This window comes from Salmo salar, chromosome 20 (genome assembly GCF_965601325.2).
Source record: "Salmo salar chromosome 20, fSalSal1, whole genome shotgun sequence".
NCBI lineage: Eukaryota > Metazoa > Chordata > Actinopteri > Salmoniformes > Salmonidae > Salmo > Salmo salar.
This window is the reverse complement of record NC_138310.1, coordinates 34,008,970-34,030,290: the sequence shown is the minus strand read 5'-3', so window position 1 is coordinate 34,030,290 and position 21,321 is coordinate 34,008,970. Positions and strand designations below refer to the sequence as shown.

Sequence of the window (21,321 nt, the reverse complement as noted above, 5' to 3'; positions counted from 1 at the left end):
ACATCAACACGCCAAACCAGAAGAGACTGCCTAACCTGTTAGACACCATAGTCACTGAGACTAGTCCCTTCAAACAACATGCAACTGTACCACTACACGTCCGTCCCCACCTCCACCAGACCAAAACAGATGCCCTCAAGGTTGACAGCACAAAGCAAAACATTAGGGAGGGAGGGGAGACAAGAGGGTGGGGAGGAGGTGGGCATAAAGCCTGGGAGTAGACAGCTGAACATAAATCCACACATTTAGACACACTCCCTCCCTCCTTCTCCAACCCCCAACCCAAACCCCACTCCCTCCCAAGCTTCTCCCAACCCCACTCCCTCCCTCCTTCTCCCACCCCCAACCCAAACCCCACTCCCTCCAAAGCTTCTCCCAACTCCACTCCCTCCCTCCTTCTCCAACCCCCAACCCAACCCAAACCCCACTCCCTCCCAAGCTTCTCCCAACTCCACTCCCTCCCTCCTTCTCCCACCCCCAACCCAAACCCCACTCCCAAGCTTCTCCCAACCCCACTCCCTCCCTCCTTCTCCCACCCCCAACCCAAACCCCACTCCCTCCCAAGCTTCTCCTAACTCCCCTCCCTCCCTCCTTCTCCCACCCCCAACCCAAACCCCACTCCCTCCCAAGCTTCTCCCAACCCCACTCCCTCCCTCCTTCTCCCACCCCCAACCCAAACCCCACTCCCTCCCAAGCTTCTCCCAACTCCACTCCCTCCCTCCTTCTCCAACCCCCAACCCAACCCAAACCCCACTCCCTCCCCCTTCTCCTACCCCCATACCCACTCCCTCCCTCCTTCTCCTACCCCACTCTCTCACTACACCCACTCCTTCCTTCCCTCCCTTACTCCTTCTCCCACCCCCAACCCCACTCCCTCCCCTGCCTTGTCACTCACAGAGAAACCGTGAAAGAGGAACCATGAGAAAAAAAACAGCAAAGAGCCCCAGACAGCTCCAGTACTTACATGGGTCTAGACGTCCTGACAGTCGTAGTGGAGAAACACAGAGGGGAGAAGAGGTAAAGAGGAGCATGGAATAGTGGTGCTAGGACACTAGCAATCTGGTGGAGGCTTTTTTTTATAGTCAGTGCGGCACACATTCACAAGAGCTGACACGCACGCGCGCACACACACCCACACCTCCCCCAACCAACACACGCTCGCTCTCTGTCTCTTCTTATGGCCGTCGTCGCTTTCGGTTCTCTCCCTTTTCCTCTCTCATTATCCCTCTCTGATCCTTCCTTCCTTTTTCTTTCTCTAACGCTCACAGTCTGGTTCTCCTTGCAGCCCCCACCTTCCCCTCTCTCTCTCTCCCTCTGCTCCTCTACCTCTCGCTCAGTCAGTGTCTTTCTCCCTCTCCTCCCCCTCTCTCTTCTGTGTGTGCAGAGTGAGAGGCCATTTTCTGAGGCACAGTGGGCACGTAAGAGGGAATGGAGGAGTGTGCAGCTAGCGCGGCGAGAGAGAGAGGGAGAGGGGGGGGGGGGGGTTGGAGGCTAGTGGCAGTCCTAGAAACAGCAGCACATTGCAGCAGAGCTGTTACCAGGCAATGCTCTCTCTCTCTCTCACACAAACCCTTATTGAAAACTAACACTTTGAATACATAACAGTGTGTTTCATAAAACATGATGTTATATGTTTTAGTCTATCTAGTAACGTCTAATAATTTGGATATCATCGAGCGGAGCGGTTTTTGAGCACGGAGGTGATGGAAGCCGCTAGACGCAGGCGAATGCCAATCTCAGCAGCCCTCTCTGGACATTAACAGGAACATTGAAAAAAATGAAAGAAAAACAACATAAGAATCTCTGTAGGTGGTTTGAATCTGACCAATTCAGACTCCTCTTTCTCCTGCGAGACAAGCTGTACTTCCATCTTTAGGTCTGTTTCAGTCATAGTCCATTGGCCGCCACAAAGCCGATGACCATCTCTCTGTTTCTCTGCCTTTTACCACAACTATGTTAATAATAACTATTTATTTATTTCTCTACAGGTCTGTTACCTTCACCGCCGGCAGATGTGTCGCTCATTGCGAGGTAATACCGGAGGAAGAGGAGCAGTCTAGGACTTGTGAAGGCGAGACAATGCACAGCGAGTCTCCTACATACCAGAGGATAGCGATGGCTTGAGATGACTTTAAAAATGGGCCAATACGTTTTACACTCAATCGTTTCTAATGCCTTTCATTTCCTGATTCATACACGTGAAAGACCAAGAGAATGGAGGATTGAATGTGATTGAGAGAGAGGGATAAAGACTAGAGGACTAGAGGCTGGGGAACAGGACAAGCAGCGGTCGGCGACAGTTTGGCAACATACTAACCACAGGGATAAAGGAAGCTAGAGAGACAGTAGAGAGGAGAGGAACATAGAGGGGAGAGTAAGGAGAGATGTTGAGCTACAGAAATGCAACACTCACACACACATAACAACCGAGTAAGTTGTCTTATTCATGTGACTTCGGCTCTAGCAAAAGAGTAAACCATGGATAAGAGAAGGAAGAGGGAACAGAGATCGAGCGGCTTGTCGCTTGACAGAGAACGTCCGCAGTGACATGGTGGTACTAGAGACATCGACAAACAGCAACATCATTTGCACCAAAGCCTAAGAGGACAGAAAGGATTCCGGCGTCTCTCCTTCTCCATGGCGTGGCTGCTTTCCCTCTCCTTCCAGTCGGCCGGGTTGGTCTTTCAGTCTCACTCGGTTCCTCCAATGTTTTTCCAACGTTATCCCCTCACCATTGCTCAGCTTTAGCACCATCGTCGCTGGCTCGCTCCACTTGTTCATGCTACCCCTCTGACCACCCTTCTCTGCACCTTCTCTTCTCTCTGTCCTCACTCAGCAGCATTGCTAGAAGTTTGGAATCGGATTTATGGAAGAGGGGGAAAAAACATGGCCGACGTCTCTTCTCTCCTCCATACAGATGAGATCGTTGTCGGCTCCTGCGCAGTGTCATTCTCTTATTATCCCTCACTGAGCATGCTCTGCGCTGCGCACTTGCTGGATTAACTTGAGTAACCTCTCCCTCGATCTCTCTCTTTCGCTCTTTTTTTTCGCTCCCGTTTTCTCTCTCTCTAGTTCGGTTTCTGTCCCTTCCTTTGCTTTCCTTCACTCCAGGTTCATCGCAGACAGTGTCTCTCCAACCCTTTCTGAGGCTTTTACTCTCTGGCCCTGTTGTTCACAGTCTTCCACCAGCGCTGTCTGGCCCACACTCACACACACAACCCAAAGACAAACACGGCACAACCCAAGCCGGTGCCTAGTAAAGGGAAGTTTGTTATGTCACATGCCCAGGAAGCACCAATGAGAGAGAGAGAGAGGGCAGGTGGGCGTGAGAGCTAGTGAAAGCATGTAGTTATGACATAGCTGTTACATCATCAGAATCTCACAACCTCGCTCCCACCCTGCCCACCCGCTGCACAGGCTGGGCGGATGTGTCATATGACAGTGTGTAGACCCCCCCCCCCCCCTTCCCCCATCACACACACACTCTCATTCATCCACCCTCCTGACTACGCTCGCTCTCTCCCCCAGTACAGTGACACAGCATTTCTTGCGCTTAGAGCGAACTTAACCCTCTCCATTCTCTAGAATAACACACACTCTCGTTGGCTTCGAGCAGATGAGCATGTAAAACAACAAAATAAGCTAACTGTGTGCCACCGCGTACCACTCGGCAGTTTTTAGAGCCATAAATGCTACATTATTTGACACTTGAATACAACATGAATATGAATTCACAATATGAATTTGATTAGCCAAACCTATTTCTAAAAAGCTGTTCTCGCTATGTCATATAGATAGTTCTCCCATAGGGAAAAAGTTGGGAGTTCAGTGAAATAATCGTGATGTTTTTAAGCAACTAGTTGGCCACAAAATACAGCAGATGCATCTACTAATAGCAGTCTACACTCCAATTCTCCTGTCAGAACTATACAGTTTTTTTATTCATTTATTTCCAAAAACAAGTAAGCAAACATAATCAATGTTTGTTACGGTAACCCTGAGGTAGTTTTAGGTTAGTGCTACTGTTTTGTGATAGGCCGCCTGGGAAGAGCAGACCAGCAGCCATCATACCTCAGACAACAGACCTACTTATCTAGTATGGCAAGACCGCCACCTCACTGATGAGCCCTATAGGCCCTGGTAGTCACCTCAATACGTCAGAGTCACTTCAAAATTGAAGGCCATGTCCGGACTGTATTGTGGACCCATAAAGGGCTGTTTTCTGGACACAGATTAAAGAATTTCCATTGAGTTTGTTTCTAGTCCAAGACTAGGCTTAATCTGTGTTCACCAGTGGTGCGTATTCATGGATGCCAAGGGAAGCCAGGCTTCCCATAAAGTAACACACTCCTCCCCTCCAGCTTCCCCAGTGATTTTACCCACGCACCCTTACTGGTGTGCGGTAAACCAGCCCTTTATGTGTAGGATGGGGACAAACTAACATCCAGTCTTTTCAAACTGAAATGTAAATAACACAGTTGAAATATTATGGGGTATTGCGTGTAGATGATTTTGATTTGTTAGTATCCCCATTAGCCCAAGCCAATGGCAACAGCTAGTTTTACTGGCGTCCGACAATGAAAAATGACATTACAGACAAAATAATTTACAATTGACATGAATTTAAAAACATGAACATGTAGTGTGCGTGCATCTATCAGTTACACATACATGTCAGTACATACACACAACAAGTAGGTCACTTGGGGGAGAGGTGTTGTGCCGTAATGTATTTTTGTATTTATTTTTTATGAAACCAGGTTTGCTGTTCATTTGCGCTATATTTGATGGAAGGGAGTTCCATGCACTCATGGCTCTGTATAATACTGTACATTTCCTTGAATTTTTGCTGGACCTGGGGACTGTGAAAAGACCCCTGGTGGCATGTCTGGTGGGGTAAGTGTGTGTGTCAGTGCTGTGTGTAAGTTGACTGTGCAAACAATTTGTTTCTTAGAAAAACAAGAAGTGACGCAGTCAGTCTTTCCTTAACTCTTCGCCAAGAGAGACTGGCATGGATAGTATTAGATGAGTGAGAAAAAAGATCAATGTAATCCATTTTGTATTCAGGCTGTAACACAACATAATGTGGAATAAGTCAAGAGGTATGAATACTTTCTGAAGGCCCTCTGTGTTCTCCTAAAGCCCTAACAGACATAACAACCTTGTTTACTCTCTAATCACAAAGCACACAACTAGCACATAGACGACTTTCAAGGACTTGACAGAAAATAGAAAAGTGAGCGCTCTGCTCTCAAAACAATACAGGGTAGTTCCATAGCAGCAAATGATAAACTGACGCCCTAGTGAATAATAACAACACAGGTGCTGGTTTGATGAGGGACACCTATATGTGAATGTGATGATTCCAAAAACAGAAGGACAATTCAACACGTACAGTAGGAGTACTCTATTTGAACATGAGGTGCGTGGTGTGTGGTATCTCAGAAATGAAATTAACTTAGTCAGACAATCATCAGAAGGTGTGATTCAACATCTCAACTCCTCCATCTCTGTCTCTCTCCATCTCTCACTCTTCCACACACACACGCACAAAGCAGAGTATTGGCCTTGTAGGAGTGCTGACAGTATAGAGAAGTGCAGCTGTGTTCACATTTTTACCATGACTACGAGCCTGACTCATCTTCTCATCCAACCATTCACCCACACTGACAAGAAAACAACACACACACACACACACACACACACACACACACACACACACACACACACACACACACACACACGTATGTACCTACTTTACCAAGACCAGTGGAGGCTGGTGGGAGGAGCTGTAGGAGGATGGGCTCATTGAAATGGCCGGAATGGAATAAACGGAACGGAGTCAAACGTGGTTTCCATATGCTTGGTGTGTTTGATACCATTCCATTTATTCCATTCCAGCCATTACAATGAGCCCATCCTCCTACAGCTCCTCCCACCAGCCTCCACTGATCAAGACAGGTGGGGTGAATCTCAACGATGTAAATGACAAAACATGACAGAGCATATGATTTATTGTACAGGGTACGGAGGAGCCCAGCTCTCCGTGTAGAAGATGGCAGGTGTAAGACATCAGGTATCCCTAGCGGATGATGCAACCCTCTCCTCTCATGTGTGTCAGAACAACCACCTTGTCTTCCATTCAGGTCCCATCTTCTCGAACAGCAGAGGACTATGCAGTATACAGTGCATATCTTCTTATGAGGAACACAGCCTAGGTCATCAATAGATGACAGAGTCCAGACGCCCAAATCAGATCATTGCTCTGTTTTCCTGACAGAGCAGGCTTAACCCCCTCACTAATGTCTTCCTGTCACTCCCTGACCCACATTACCACATTACACACCCTCCTCCCCTCCAGCCTCATACCATCAAGGTCATCTGTTCTGACACACATGCTCCATGTGACACACACACACACACACACACACAGAGACATGCATAAGCACACAGGCAGAGAAACAAACACAGGCAAACACACTAAGGGTCACACGAACAGGGGAACACACGCAAATTAACATTTTAGAGGATTGTTCCTCTATCTGTACACAGAAGAGTGAATACTGCAGAGTACAGGCTGGCTGGCTGGCTTGTGTAACACATTGGATTGTGCTCTCACTCACACACACACAATGACAGAGGGTCAGTGGGTGCATTGGTGAGGATGAATGGTGAGTGGGACTGAAAGTGTAGCATAGAAAACAGAATAACAAAAATATCTGAGAATCTATCCTCATCCATCTTTCTGCTCACTAGTTCTGTTTTTCCTTTCTTTCTTTTATTGATCCCTCTCTGCCAGTGATTTCACTATTCCTCTGTCTTTCTCCCTCCCTCCCTCCCTTTTTTACTCTGACCCTGTCCTCTCCTCTGTGTTGTCCCTGACCCTGTCCTCTCCTCTGTGTTGTCTCTGACCCTGTCCTCTCCTCTGTGTTGTCCCTGACCCTGTCCTCTCCTCTGTGTTGTCCCTGACCCTGTCCTCTCCTCTGTGTTCTCTCTGACCCTGTCCTCTCCTCTGTGTTGTCCCTGACCCTGTCCTCTCCTCTGTGTTGTCTCTGACCCTGTCCTCTCCTCTGTGTTGTCCCTGACCCTGTCCTCTCCTCTGTGTTGTCCCTGACCCTGTCCTCTCCTCTGTGTTGTCTCTGACCCTGTCCTCTCCTCTGTGTTGTCTCTGACCCTGTCCTCTCCTCTGTGTTGTCCCTGACCCTGTCCTCTCCTCTGTGTTGTCTCTGACCCTGTCCTCTGTGTTGTCTCTGACCCTGTCCTCTCCTCTGTGTTGTCCCTGACCCGGTCCTCTCCTCTGTGTTGTCCCTGACCCTGTCCTCTCCTCTGTGTTGTCCCTGACCCTGTCCTCTCCTCTGTGTTGTCTCTGACCCTGTCCTCTCCTCTGTGTTGTCCCTGACCCTGTCCTCTCCTCTGTGTTGTCTCTGACCCTGTCCTCTCCTCTGTGTTGTCTCTGACCCTGTCCTCTCCTCTGTGTTGTCCCTGACCCTGTCCTCTCCTCTGTGTTGTCTCTGACCCTGTCCTCTCCTCTGTGTCGTCCCTGACCTGTGGGCTCCTCCTCTGTGTTGTCTCTGACCCTGTCCCCTCCTTTGTGTTGTCCCTGACCTGTGGGCTCCTCCTCTGCTCTAGGCAGGAACAGAAAGGGGCAGAGAGGGACAGAGAGCGGGACAAAGAGAGAGGGACACAGAGAGAGGGACACAGAGAGAGGGACACAGAGAGATGTAGGATGGCGGTGTAGGTTATCCACCTGACTCTGCCCTCCCTGACACGAGGCATGTGCAAGTCAGCACGCGGACACACAGCCCACCTGGGGGTGTGAGGTCTGCCTGCCTGCCCCACTCCACCACTCCTCAGAAAGGGAGAGAGGAGGAGAGGAGGGATGAGGAAGGAGAGGGGAGGGAGAGGCCAGGGTGGAGCCACCAAAAACACTCCAGCACCAAGAGAGGGGAAGGAAAGTGAAGAAGGAATAGTGTTTTTAAAAGAGTAGTCTTTGTGGGAAAGACTTGGGACTGAATGGAAAATAGAGGGAAATATGAGGAGGCAAGGAATGGGTGGAGGGAAGAGGGTAGAGAGATGGAGGGAAGAAAGGGTGAAAGGGTTTAAAGTAGTGAACAAAAGGAGGAAATAATACCCTTACAAACGGTTCAAATACTGTATTTGACAAACAGTGGAATGGATAGCAGATGATGTCACTGTAGTTAGATGAAGTCATACTGTTTAAATCCCACAATAGCACTTTCTTTCTGTTGGAATACTTTCAGTTGGATTACTTTGGGTAGGAATCTGACCAAGACCCATGCATCAAAGACAGACAGACAACAAACAGTAGGCTACAGCAGTACAGTGAGGGAAAATATTAGAAAATAATACAACTATGGTGCAACAACTTAACACCAATGGGGGTGAGCTACAGAGAGAGAGAGAGAGAGAGAAGTGGGAGAGAGTACTAGAGAGAGGAAGGTGAGAGAACTAGAGAGAGAGAGAGGGGTGGTAGAGAGCTAGAGAGAGGGGAGAGAGTGAGAGGTGGGAGAGAGAGCTAGAGAGAGGAGGAAGTAGAGAGAGAGAGAGAGAGAGAGAGAGGAGGAAGTAGAGAGAGAGAGAGAGAGAGAGAGAGAAGGGAGAGGGAGCTAGAGAGAGAGAGAGAGAAGGGAGAGGGAGCTAGAGAGAGAGAGAGAGAGAAGGGAGAGAGAGAGAGAGAGAGAAGGGAGAGGGAGCTAGAGAGAGAGAGAAGTGGGAGAGAGAGAAATATAAATATATAGAGAGGGAGTTAAAGGGGAAGAATAGAGAGAGAACCTTCCCCTGCACAGTGGCATGTTGCCAGCCTTGTCTCTCCCAGGAGTCAGGCTAAGATTAGCTCCCCATATGTTCAAGTCAGGCGTAGCCCGTTTTAAAGGGCCAACGCTCGCCTTGCCTGTAGCACTGCAGAGAACACACCATCCATCCCTGTGCTCTGTCATGCTTTACATCAACCACTACATACCATACATATCCAATAACCACGACGTTTGTTGTAAAATATCTAACGTTTTCCAGCCATATTGTATCGTCTATATACCAAGCTTGTAGCCTTGCAGATTGTATCCATGTGTTTAAAACGTTTCCATAGAATCATAAACAATAGACATGTCACTTTTGGAGCTCCAACACACCAGACAAGACATCAAGCAACACACCAGGCATGATACCAAGCAACACACCAGACATGACACCAAGCAACACACCAGACATGCCTCCAAGCAACACACCAGACATGCCTCCAAGCAACACACCAGACATGCCTCCAAGCAACACACCAGCAACACACCAGACATGACACCAAGCAACACACCAGCAACACACCAGACATGCCTCCAAACAACACACCAGAGACATGACTCCAAGCAACACACCAGACATGCCTCAAAGCAACACACCAGACATGACGCCAAGCAACACACCAGACTTGATGCCAAGCAACACACCAGACATGCCCCCAAGCAACACACCAGACATGCCTCCAAGCAACACACCAGATATGCCTCCAAGCAACACACCAGACATGCCTCCAAGCAACACACCAGAAACACACCAGACATGACACCAAGCAACACACCAGCAACACACCAGACATGCCTCCAAACAACACACCAGAGACATGACTCCAAGCAAGACACCAGACACGACACCAAGCAACACACCAGACATGACTCCAAGCAACACACCAGACTTGACGCCAAGCAACACACCAGACATGCCTCCAAGCAACACACCAGACATGCCTCCAAGCAACACACCAGACATGCCTCCAAGCAACACACCAGACATGCCTCCAAGCAACACACCAGACATGCCGCCAAGCAACACACCAGACATGACGCCAAGCAGCACACCAGACATGAACCCAAGCAACACACCAGACATGCCACCAAGCAACACACCAGACTTGACGCCAAGCAACACACCAGACATGCCTCCAAGCAACACACCAGACATGCCTCCAAGCAACACACCAGACATGACGCCAAGCAACACACCAGACATGCCTCCAAGCAACACACCAGACATGCCTCCAAGCAACACACCAGACTTGACGCCAAGCAACACACCAGACTTGACGCCAAGCAACACACCAGACATGCCCCCAAGCAACACACCAGCAACACACCAGACATGACTCCAAGCAACACACCAGACATGACGTCAAGCAACACACCAGACATGCCGCCAAGCAACACACCAGACATGCCGCCAAGCAACACACCAGACATGCCTCCAAGCAACACCAGACATGCCTCCAAGCAACATACCAGACTTGACGCCAAGCAACACACCTGACATGACGCCAAGCAACACACCAGACATGCCTCCAAGCAACACACCTGACATGACGCCAAGCAACACACCAGACATGCCTCCAATATTGTATCATGAAAACTCAAAACAAAGCTACAGGGATACGTTCTAAATCGTGACGTGTGTAATCATGGTTTGGCAGGATTCATGACAGTACTGTACACAAACAGTTCCCAGTCTGAGAGGGAGAGTAGCCAGCAGAGGGGTGAGAGTTAAACACATGCCAATACAGCCTCTTCCTCCTCCTCCTCCTCCTTCTTCTCTTCCTCCATTCATTTTTCGTTAACTGCAGCAGGCACTGCTGGCCCTCAGCCATTCTGTACTCCAGGAGAAACCAGACACTGGCCGGCAGGGGCAAGAGCCACAACACTACAACCATGCTACAGGGCACCGTAAACTTAGGCCAAGCCATGGGTCCTCAGTCAGCCCCACAGACGGGTCCGATGAGGGGGAAGAGACACCACTGGCAGGAGCGTCCATTATAGAGCATTCATTAGAGCAGAAACATGCAACAGGGATGCTGATGATACTCAATCCCTTCTTGACGTTTGAGTGGTCCCTGTAGACTGCATCAGGGGAGGAGAATGAGTTGGTGAATATAGAACATGAATCAAAATGTCATTTAGGTTCCCACTGAGGCTCAATATGTTTCATGCACATCTTGGTTGAGGAGTATTATGGGGTGACAGACACTTGATTTCAAGTGGTATTCATACAGGTTTTATTGATAATTAAAGAATATCTGACGTAACCAATGGAAATACAACCAAAAGGAAGAATTGTTCTTCGTGCTCGACAGATGCGTTCCTAACAACTGTTTTCTACAGAAGACAGGTGCATTGTGATTCTTCATTGAAAGCCCTGACATTTGTTCTCTACATGTGGGCAGTCTGTTCAAAACTCCACCTTCTCAATCCAAGAAACAGTCCATGGCCTATTGCCACCAGGCATCACTTAACAGTGATAGGTCCAAGAAAACAAGCTGAATAGAATAGCTATCCTGAAACACCTCACGCTTCCTGTAAATACTACATACACACCGCTCCCCCGCACACACGCAACCCATCTCAACACATGACCATCCTAGAGGGAGGGCCTGGGTTAAAATTACAGCCATGATGTCATCTGCCACTCACTGTTGCCACAGAAACGAGGTCACTGCTAACCCTTTCTAATCAAGGGAGGGGATTCCGCAACATGGCACCATATTCCATATATTGTGCACTACTTTTGACCATGGCCCATAGGGTGCCACTTGGAACACACCCTGGTTAAACCAAACCTGCTAGCACTGTACTTTCCATCTGTAGTCAGAAACACAATGACTCAGTGTCTTTGTTCCATCCACCTTTCCGGTTTACAGTCTATGTGTATTTGCGCATGGTGCAGGTGCACATTTGATGAATGAAAAGGAAACACTGCGTTTGAAGAGAAATCACACCAGCGCAGTCTGTGGTAACTAACATTGCTCTAGCATTTCCTGAAAAGCTACTACAAAGTGTTAGAACCATACTACAAAGCCCAGTATAACCCTTCTAGAACTGAAAATGTATACATTGTATGCGTATATTTCTATATCGTATGTATATACAATGTAGAATTAAAGAGTGAAAACCAGACTTTTATAGAGTATGCTGAAGTGATTCTTCAACAGGGGGATGTTTGTATGGATGGTGTGAGCCGGCCTTGACTATTTTCCAGAATGACGTTTTAGCATTTGTGGCAAAAATCCCATTCAAGTCATGGGACCGATATTAGCATTTTTCGCACATCATGTCCAAATCATACAAAAATATCTCAAATTGATTGCGAAGCTCACCAAAGTCACGTATAGATGATTTGAACATGCGCGAACAATGCTAATAACGGCCCCATGACTTGAATGGGAATTGTGTCACGAATGTTAAAATGTTAACATTTGGAAACACTGCCAGACACTGACAAATAAACTAAACCCAAGCATGGATTGCGGTCATACCTTGTACATTTACTGCTTACAGGGTAAGGAAACCAATTTGTCATTTTGTAATTTGGGTGAACTATGTCTTTAATCATGACAACAGATGGTGGCCAAGAGCCTTAGCTGATAAGAATGTAGCCTATCAGCAAACCTGCGGAAGTTCACTGAGGTCAAAACTAACAAGACAACCATTTCTCTGACTGTCTGAACATGTCTAACTGAAACCGTGAAGACAGTCAGTTCAACAAGAGAAGCCTACATCTAAATTCTGCCCAAAATAAAGTGACTATACAGAGTGTACAGAGCTATACATGTCAAAACTCAACATTGACAGGCTAACAATGACAGAATGCTCCAAAAACAGACACGTGTCAGAATATTGGACATTGATCAGCTTTGCCAGTCTCCTGCTATAAACAGACTGCCAGTTCAGCAACAGCATGGACAGATTCTTCTGTCTGAAACCGTAGCAGAGATTCACTCCGTATATAAACACACAAGCGTGCCACGACTTGGTAGACCAGGGAACAGCAGCCTGCCAGCGTTTAGAGGCCACGCGCTACAGGTTACTACACACACACACACACACACACACACACACACACACACACACACACACACACTGCCAGACAAACACATGCTCATGCGTGCCTGTGTGACCCACTAACTTTTAGCTCGGCTGACTTCAGAACTCAGAGAGGAGGGCCCGCCCCCTGTCCCCTGAGCGTACGGTTCCTCCTCCTCTCCTCTCCTCCTTCTCCTCCTCTTCCTCCTCCTCCTTCTCCTCCTCCTCTCGCTGGCCGCCTTTCTCAGCACATGCCTGACTCTGCCGCCAATCGCAACCCAGCCCGGGACGCTTTAAAACCCGACCCAGCCTTAACGCCAGCCACTTAATCACAACAACCTAGTGCACAACGCAGCCGTCAGAAAGCCTGAACGCTGAACTAGCAGCCATGCAGCGAGCTAGAGGGGGAAGAGAACTAACTACACACTGCACTACAGTATGTGTTGGTTTGCACGCCTGACTTTAAACACCTCTCCTCTATGACACAGAGCTCAGACAACTCTGAACACAAACCAAACATGGTCACCGGTGTGAGCGCCAACAGACAGATGCCATGGGCACGACAGTGGATGTCTATTTACTGTCTGTCTGTCTGTAGATCAGGGGCTAGTGTAAAGCTCACTAATATGATGCATAAACATGAACATGTGCTTAAAAAAGCTGCAGCACTATATAGCCTACCTCCCTTCCCAATGTATGGAAACCTACTACTCTAAACCTACTAAACTACTCTTCTTTATTTTCAACCAACAACACCGAGACAGACAAGGGACATCCCAGACAGATGAGAGACCAGATGAGAGACCAGATGAGAGACCAGCAGGAACACAAGGACTGAAGCTCTCCAATCAACCTAATAACAAAGAAATAGAGCAGATATTACACCCACCAGCTCTGTCTATCTGACCCAGGGCGAGTCTCTCTTACCTCTGTTGCCAGACTGGCCTTTACAAACCAGGCTTTACTGTTGTCCTCAATATGTCCCACCTTTCCAGCCATTCAAAACAGGTAGAAAGAGAAAGGGGGAGAGAGGAGGGAGGGAGGGAGAGGGGGGAGAATAACAATCAATAGAATAATATGAGCTTTTTTAAAGAGGTGTCAATCCACACATGACTGCCTAAAGAATATTTATATTCATTCATCTTTACCTATATAATCCCATTCTCATATTCTCCCCTCCTGACAGAAAACAACCCTAACACATATCACTTCTATTTGTCTTCAAATGCGAGAGAGAGTGAGAGAGCAAGGATTCTGTTTTAATGATAAAATTATGTAATGCATCGTGAAAGAGGATAGCCTCTATTCACGATTGTAGCTACTGTATGTGCCTTTAAATATCACCATGACCTCATATCAATTTAATATTTCAGGTAAATGGTCATGCATTATTACATCTTCATAATCCATATACAGTTATATTCATGTATAGATTACTGTCAATAAGAGAATAAAAGCAACGTTCAGACACTGCAATGGGGTTGTTACATTTACAGTAACAGCAGTAATCATTTAAGTAATGAAACAATAGCAGCAGTTTACATTTGTCCCCCTAACCCTACCCCCATCTAGCTGTTTAGAGTGCCGGCAGTGTTTTGTCTCCAGCTAACCCTCCTGGTCTCTCCGCCCCCCTCTACTCTATCTCAAATATACCCCCCTCCAGGGCCAGGTCAGGCATTCTGCCTGGTAATTAATATTTACCCAGTGAGCCAATCTGCCTTGGTGTGCTTCTCTCTCTCTCTCCGTCGGCTGGCCGTATCCCCATCAGAAGACTCAGGCTTCCTCTCGTCTAATCCCTACTATCACTCTCTCTCTCTCTCTCGTCTTTGCTCCAATCCATTCAGGAAGCCATCTTGTGTTTTAAATCCTGTTTTACTTCAGCCCAAGTACAAACACACATTCTCTCTGTCCCTCCCTCTCTCTCTCGCTCGTTCCCCTACACCAATAGGTCTACCGCGCACACACACGGGAGAGGATTTTTCTTTTAAAGCCAGCCTCTGTGATCGCTTTCACTGCTGCACTACACACTACCTCCTCCCACTCCCTCTTTAATCTTTTAACCCCCCTCCTCCCTGTCTTTCCAGCGAGTAAAGCTAACTGCAATCGTGTTGTGAAAACTCCCCCCTACCCCTTCTTCAACCATACACTCGCATGAAAACACACACACACAACCGGCGAGACGTCACGCTACACATAGCACACAAAGAGAGTCAAGCAACCAATCAGCAGCCATCCTGAGCTCTGCTGCTAGGGAGAGAGAGAGAGAGAGAGAGAGAGAGAGAGAGAGAGAGAGAGAGAGAGAGAGAGAGAGAGAGAGAGAGAGAGAGAGAGAGATGGAAGGTGGACTGGGGGATGGGACCTCTCTATGGCTGTCAATTATCTCCTGGAGCTCGCCTTTCCTAAACAATGACTCTGGTATGTGGTATCACTGAGGACCATCTGTGTCAGGGCTGCCTGCAATAACTGGACTGGACTGCACAGTGCAGAGTGCGCATGCACACACACACACACACACACACACACACACACACACTCCCTGTGTAGCAGGGAACAGACACTTACACAGCACCACAACCATTTAAACATGCTGACTCAACATCCACATACACAGACAGTGTAATGTAGCAAACACTGGTCATTGACAAAAGTTAAGATGAAATTAAAGAAAAAACATTGCCTATTTTGTATCATTCTGATAGACAAAATAACCCCCAAGGTTATATACAATAAAAGTGCTCCCTCTCCATTCTGCAGAGGAGTTTCTCTTTTAGGAACCTGACCCTGCGAGACTAATACACCGATCATATCTAGGAGGTCTGGAGGGGAAGTGTTTTGCTTATGTTGGTTTAAAGGGAGAGAGATGTCCTGCTAGTACTGTCTCAGACCCAGGTAAAAGGTTCATATGCTCTCTGTTTAGTTTTTACTGACACTAGTAATGGGTCTGTGAATGCCAGTGAACTATTGGCATGAGCAGAGTTGTATCTAGGGTATGCAAGTTTCTTATACTTCCCAATCAGAGTGCCAGGCAACAGATGCTACGATATACTGTATATGGGCTTACCTGGATATAGTGTTGCTGTATAGTGTCAACATTTCTCTTTTTTTAGAAGTGACAATTCTTTATTGAAAAAGCACAAATCACCAAAACAGAATGACGAAAGAGAGAGTAGGAAACGGAAAAAAATGGCAAAGAGAAAAATGACTGAAAAAGAGAGGGTAAAAGTCAAACGGAGTGAACAAGTTCATGTTAAGAACAGACAGAGAGAAAGAGAGAGAGAGAGAAAGAGAGAGAGAAAGAGCGGGACTGGAGTGGTAGTAAAGCAGTCAGTCAGTGAGTAACACAGCGTTTGTAATGTCTGTCTGAGCCACAGCCTCTCATATGGATGGTGTGTGAAATCCCCTGCTCTGACGTCACTCACTGGAGACGCCCGCTGCCGCGTGTGTGAGAGTGTGTGTGTGTGTGTGTGTGTGTGAGAGAGAGAGTCTGAGAGTGTGAGTGAGTGTGTCATGTCAGCTCTCGCTCTTCCCCCCCCGAGCGCTTGAGGGCGCCAAGCTGCCCTGCATCACGCACTCCTGCCATCTATTACGCACACCTGCCTTCCCTCGTCAAGCGCATCAGCGATATTGGACTCACCTGGACTCATTCATCACCTGTTTATTTCCTCCCCTATATTTGTCAGTTCCCAGCTCTGTTCCCTGCTGATGCATTCATTGTTTTTGTCTTTGTTACCCTTGTGCTGACGCTGTTCCTATCTCGTTCCATGTCCGTTCCTTATTAAATGTTTGACTCCCCGTACCTGCTTCGTCTCTCCAGCGTCATCCCATGTGACAGACTGTGTGTGTGGGGGACAGCGAGAGCAGATGCGCAGCGTGGCTGTGATATGGGTGGTGACCGACCAACATCATCATACATCTGACAGCGTGCCATGGCTTTCTTGTGTGTCTGTGGCACGCGGGAGAGCATGCTCTCGCTCTGCAGCGCTTACATTAATCGAGTGTTAAAAATAGATCTGTAATAAAGTCTGTTAGACATGCGACTCTGAGTCGAGACTAATACAGAAGTGTGTGGACTACTCAGTCTCACGTAATGTACCGTATATCTCCAACCCATCTCAAAACTCAGTACTGACTGAGCTGGTCACACTACACCTGGCAACCTCAGACGGCCCTCACCAATTCTTTACACACACACACACACACACACACACATGTAAAATCCCATCTGCTCAATGACATTACTGTAATCCTGATATAAAAAAACAAGCCCCCCATAACTAAATCTCAGCGTATTCCCACGTACCCGGTCAGTCAGTCTCCCTCACCCCCACTCACACAAATGACAGTGCCTGGTAACACAGGCCTCACCATCCTCCCTATCAACCCTGCTTATACCAGACTGAACAAATTAAACAAGAATGAGTGGTGTTCAGTCTGGTGTAAACAGGTTACCAACCCCCAAACACTCTCCTCACTCACCCAGACCTGTGACAACCCACCTCCACACCCCTCTAGACTGAGGAACAGAATCAGGGGGAGGGAGACTCATTGCAACCCCTTCAATGATGAGTTGTAAATATCTACAATTCACAGGGGGGGGGGGGGGCTGTAATTACAACACTATTAACAGTAATATTTCAGGTCTGACTCCATCCACCCTGTCCTCTCATGTGACCATGCCTCTGGTCTCTAGAGCCTCCGGTTAATCCCTAATAACAACCACTCCCCTCCCTCTGCAACAACACACACACCACTGGCTGTCACCCATCAATACATTGGACTAAGAGAAGTGTGATCGCTCCTGTCATATGTACTCACACAGCTTACAGCTTATTAGGCCTGGTTCACAGTCGGGTATGTGATCAAAACCTGCCACATGGTTACTGTAAGAAGATGTCTTCTAAGTGACTTACTTTTTTTAAATGTTTAACTTGGCTTAATACAGGCTAAATAAAAGAGGCAGTAGACCTATAAAACACCATATACATCTTTAAATATGGAGTAATGTACAGTTGAAGTCGGAAGTGAACATACACTTAGGTCGGAGTCATTAAAACTCGTTTTTCAACCACTGCACAAATTTCTTGTTAACAAACTAACGTTTTGGCAAGTTGGTTAGGACATCTACTTTGTGCATGACACAAGTCATTTTTCCAACAATTGTTTAGACAGATTATTTCACGTATAATTCACTATATCACAATTCCAGTGGGTCAGAAGTTTACATACACTAAGTTGACTGTGCCTTTAAACAGCTGGGAAAATTCCAGAAAATGATGTCATGGCTTTAGAAGCTTCTGATGGGCTAATTGACATAATTTGAGTCAATTGGAGGTGTACCTGTGGATGTATTTCAAGGCCTACCTTCAAACTCAGTGCCTCTTTTCTTGACATCATGGAAAAATCCAAATAAATCAGCCAAGACCTCAGAAAAATAACTGTAGACCTCCACAAGTCTGGTTCATCCTTGGCAGCAATTTCCAAATGCCTGAAGATACCACGTTCATCTGTACAAACAATAGTACACAAGTATAAACACCATGGGACCACGCAGTCGTCATACCGCTCAGGAAGGAGACGCATTCTGTCTCCTGGAGATTAACATACTTTGGTGCGAAAAGTGCAAATCAATCCCAGAACAACATCAAAGGACCTTGTGAAGATGCTGGAGGAAACAGGTACAAAAGTATCTATATCCACAGTAAAACGAGTCCTATATCGACATAACCTGAAAGGCCGCTCAGCAAGGAAGAAGCCACTGCTCCAAAACCGCCATAAAAAAAGCCAGACTAAGGTTTACAACTGCAAATGGGGACAAAGATCGTACTTTTTGGAGAAATGTCCTCTGGTCTGATGAAACAAAAATAGAACTGTTTGGCCATAATGACCATCGTTATGTTTGGAGGAAAAAGGGGAAGGCTTGCAAGCCGAAGAACACCATCCCAACCGTGAAGCACGGGGGTGGCAGCATCATGTTGTGGGGTTGCTTTGCTGCAGGAGGGACTGGTGCACTTCACAAAATAGATGGCATCATGTGGGAGGAAAATTATGTGGATATATTGAAGCAACATCTCAAGACATCGGTCAGGAAGTTAAAGCTTGGTCGCAAATGGGTCTTCCAAATGGACAATGACCCCAAGCATAATTCCAAAGTTGTGTCAAAATGGCTTAAGGAAAACAAGGTCAAGGTATTGGAGTGGCCATCAAAGCTTGACCTCAATCCTATAGAATATTTGTGGGCAGAACTGAAAAAGCATGTGCGAGCAAGGAGGCCTACAAACCTGACTCAGTTACACCAGCTCTGTCAGGAGGAATGGGCCAAAATTCACCCAATTTAAAGGCAATGCTACCAAATACTAATTGAGTGTATGTAAACTTTTGACCCACTGGGAATGTGATGAAAGAAATAAAAAAGCTGAAATAAATCATTCTCTACTATTATTCTGACATTTCACATTCTTAAAATAAAGTGGTGATACTAACTAACCTAAGACAGGGATTTTTTAATAGGATTAAATGTCAGGAATTGTGAAAAACTGAGTTTGAATGTATTTGGCTAAGGTGTATGTAAACTTCCGACTTAAACTGTATATAGGCTAAAGTAGTCTTGCATGGCCATCCTTCCAAATGATATGCCTGGTCTCCCGAGGCTTTGGCAATAAGGGTGTAAACACCATGAGATGTGTGGCCAGCTCTCATCTGGAGAGGACAATGATGGATGGAGATATAAAATAAATCTATTATTATTTATTGCTCTTTTCATACAGAATCTCAAAGTCGCTTATAAAAGAAAAAGAAAAAATTATTTAAAAATTTCAGCGAGCTAGTAGTTGATGGGAGATGGCCTTCCACAGCCAGATCATGATGCAGTTCAGTACAGGAGTAGCGTGAGTGGAGGTGTTGACGATGGTTTAGCCAGGGAGGGAGAAACATCAGACAGGCAGGCCCGGAGCTTTTCATCAGGCACCTCTGTCTCTGAAGTTCACAGCTAGTACTTCTCCTCTGTAGGAAGGCTGGAACATCCACTACCGAAAGTGTAGCACGCACTTGTGATGCTTCGGCAGCTATAAGCGCCTGAGAGACCACCACACCTCGACAGTAATCTGTAAGTGTCCTACGAGGCGAGCCTCTGTCATCCCCTCACACAGTCCACATCCTTCCAGAAACAGGGGCAGGTGGAATAAAAAGCCAGTGCTGTGTTGATCAAGTGTTGATGTATCATTCGAATTAGATGTCTGTCAGACATATCAGTGTGGATGACGGATCACCACCTCAAGCTGAACCTCGGCAAGACGGAGCTGCTCTTCCTCCCGGGGAAGAACTGCCCGTTCCATGATCTCGCCATCACGGTTGACAACTCCCTTGTGTCCTCCTCCCAGAGTGCTAAGAACCTTGGCGTGATCCTGGACAACACCCTGTCGTTCTCCACTAACATCAAGGCGGTGACCCGATCCTGTAGGTTCATGCTCTACAACATTCGCAGAGTACGACCCTGCCTCACACAGGAAGCGGCGCAGGTCCTAATCCAGGCACTTGTCATCTCCCGTCTGGATTACTGCAACTCGCTGTTGGCTGGGCTCCCTGCCTGTGCCATTAAACCCCTACAACTCATCCAGAATGCCGCAGCCCGTCTGGTGTTCAACCTTCCCAAGTTCTCTCACGTCACCCCGCTCCTCCGCTCTCTCCACTGGCTTCCAGTTGAAGCTCACATCCGCTACAAGACCATGGTGATTGCCTACGGAGCTGTGAAGGGAACGGCACCTCCATACCTTCAGGCTCTGATCAGGCCCTACACCCAAACAAGGGCACTGCGTTCATCCACCTCTGGCCTGCTGGCCCCCCTACCTCTGAGGAAGCACAGTTCCCGCTCAGCCCAGTCAAAACTGTTCGCTGCTCTGGCACCCCAATGGTGGAACAAGCTCCCTCACGACGCCAGGACAGCGGAGTCAATCACCACCTTCCGGAGACACCTGAAACCCCACCTCTTTAAGGAATACCTAGGATAGGATAAAGTAATCCTTCTAACCCCCCCCCCCCCCCCCCCTTAAAAGATTTAGATGCACTATTGTAAAGTGGTTGTTCCACTGGATATCATAAGGTGAATGCACCAATTTGTAAGTCGCTCTGGATAAGAGCGTCTGCTAAATGACTTAAATGTAAATGTAATGTAGATTGGTCAGCTAGCTAGCTAGCCAAGCAAACAGACTTCCCATCATCAGTCCTGCAACTCCATGGGTCACCACCAGATATTTTAGCTCAACCTTCAACAGGTTCACCCCCCACAATTTTTATTTTATTTTAAATGCAACAAAAACCCCACTTAAAACTAACAAAAATATGTACAATATTTACAGAGGTCTCTGCCAAGGCTTCCTCATGGCTCCATGGCAACCACGGATCTCAAATGAGATGATGGGATGTGGTTGCCAAGGCGATGGGGACTCAGAGAAGACAGAGGTGAGGGGGA

At 47.3% G+C, this 21,321-nt stretch overlaps 1 protein-coding gene across 3 annotated transcripts in view; it reads right to left on the bottom strand.

Annotated features, from left to right (window-relative positions):
- The window catches only part of LOC106580493 (methylcytosine dioxygenase TET3), a 71,184-nt gene that overhangs the window by 37,725 nt on the left and 12,138 nt on the right, over window positions 1–21,321 (bottom strand). The window contains exons 1-2 of one of the 3 annotated variants that reach the window (XM_082966387.1): window positions 14,559–15,021; window positions 13,785–13,844 (exon numbers count right to left, since the gene is read on the bottom strand). The exons of 1 other annotated variant lie outside the window; for it this stretch is intronic. The gene's annotated coding sequence lies outside the window, so the exon portion shown is untranslated. Of the gene's footprint in view, window positions 1–964; window positions 3,347–13,784; window positions 13,845–14,558; window positions 15,022–21,321 lie in introns of those variants that run through there. One more of the 3 variants, XM_082966388.1, reaches the window with a different exon arrangement.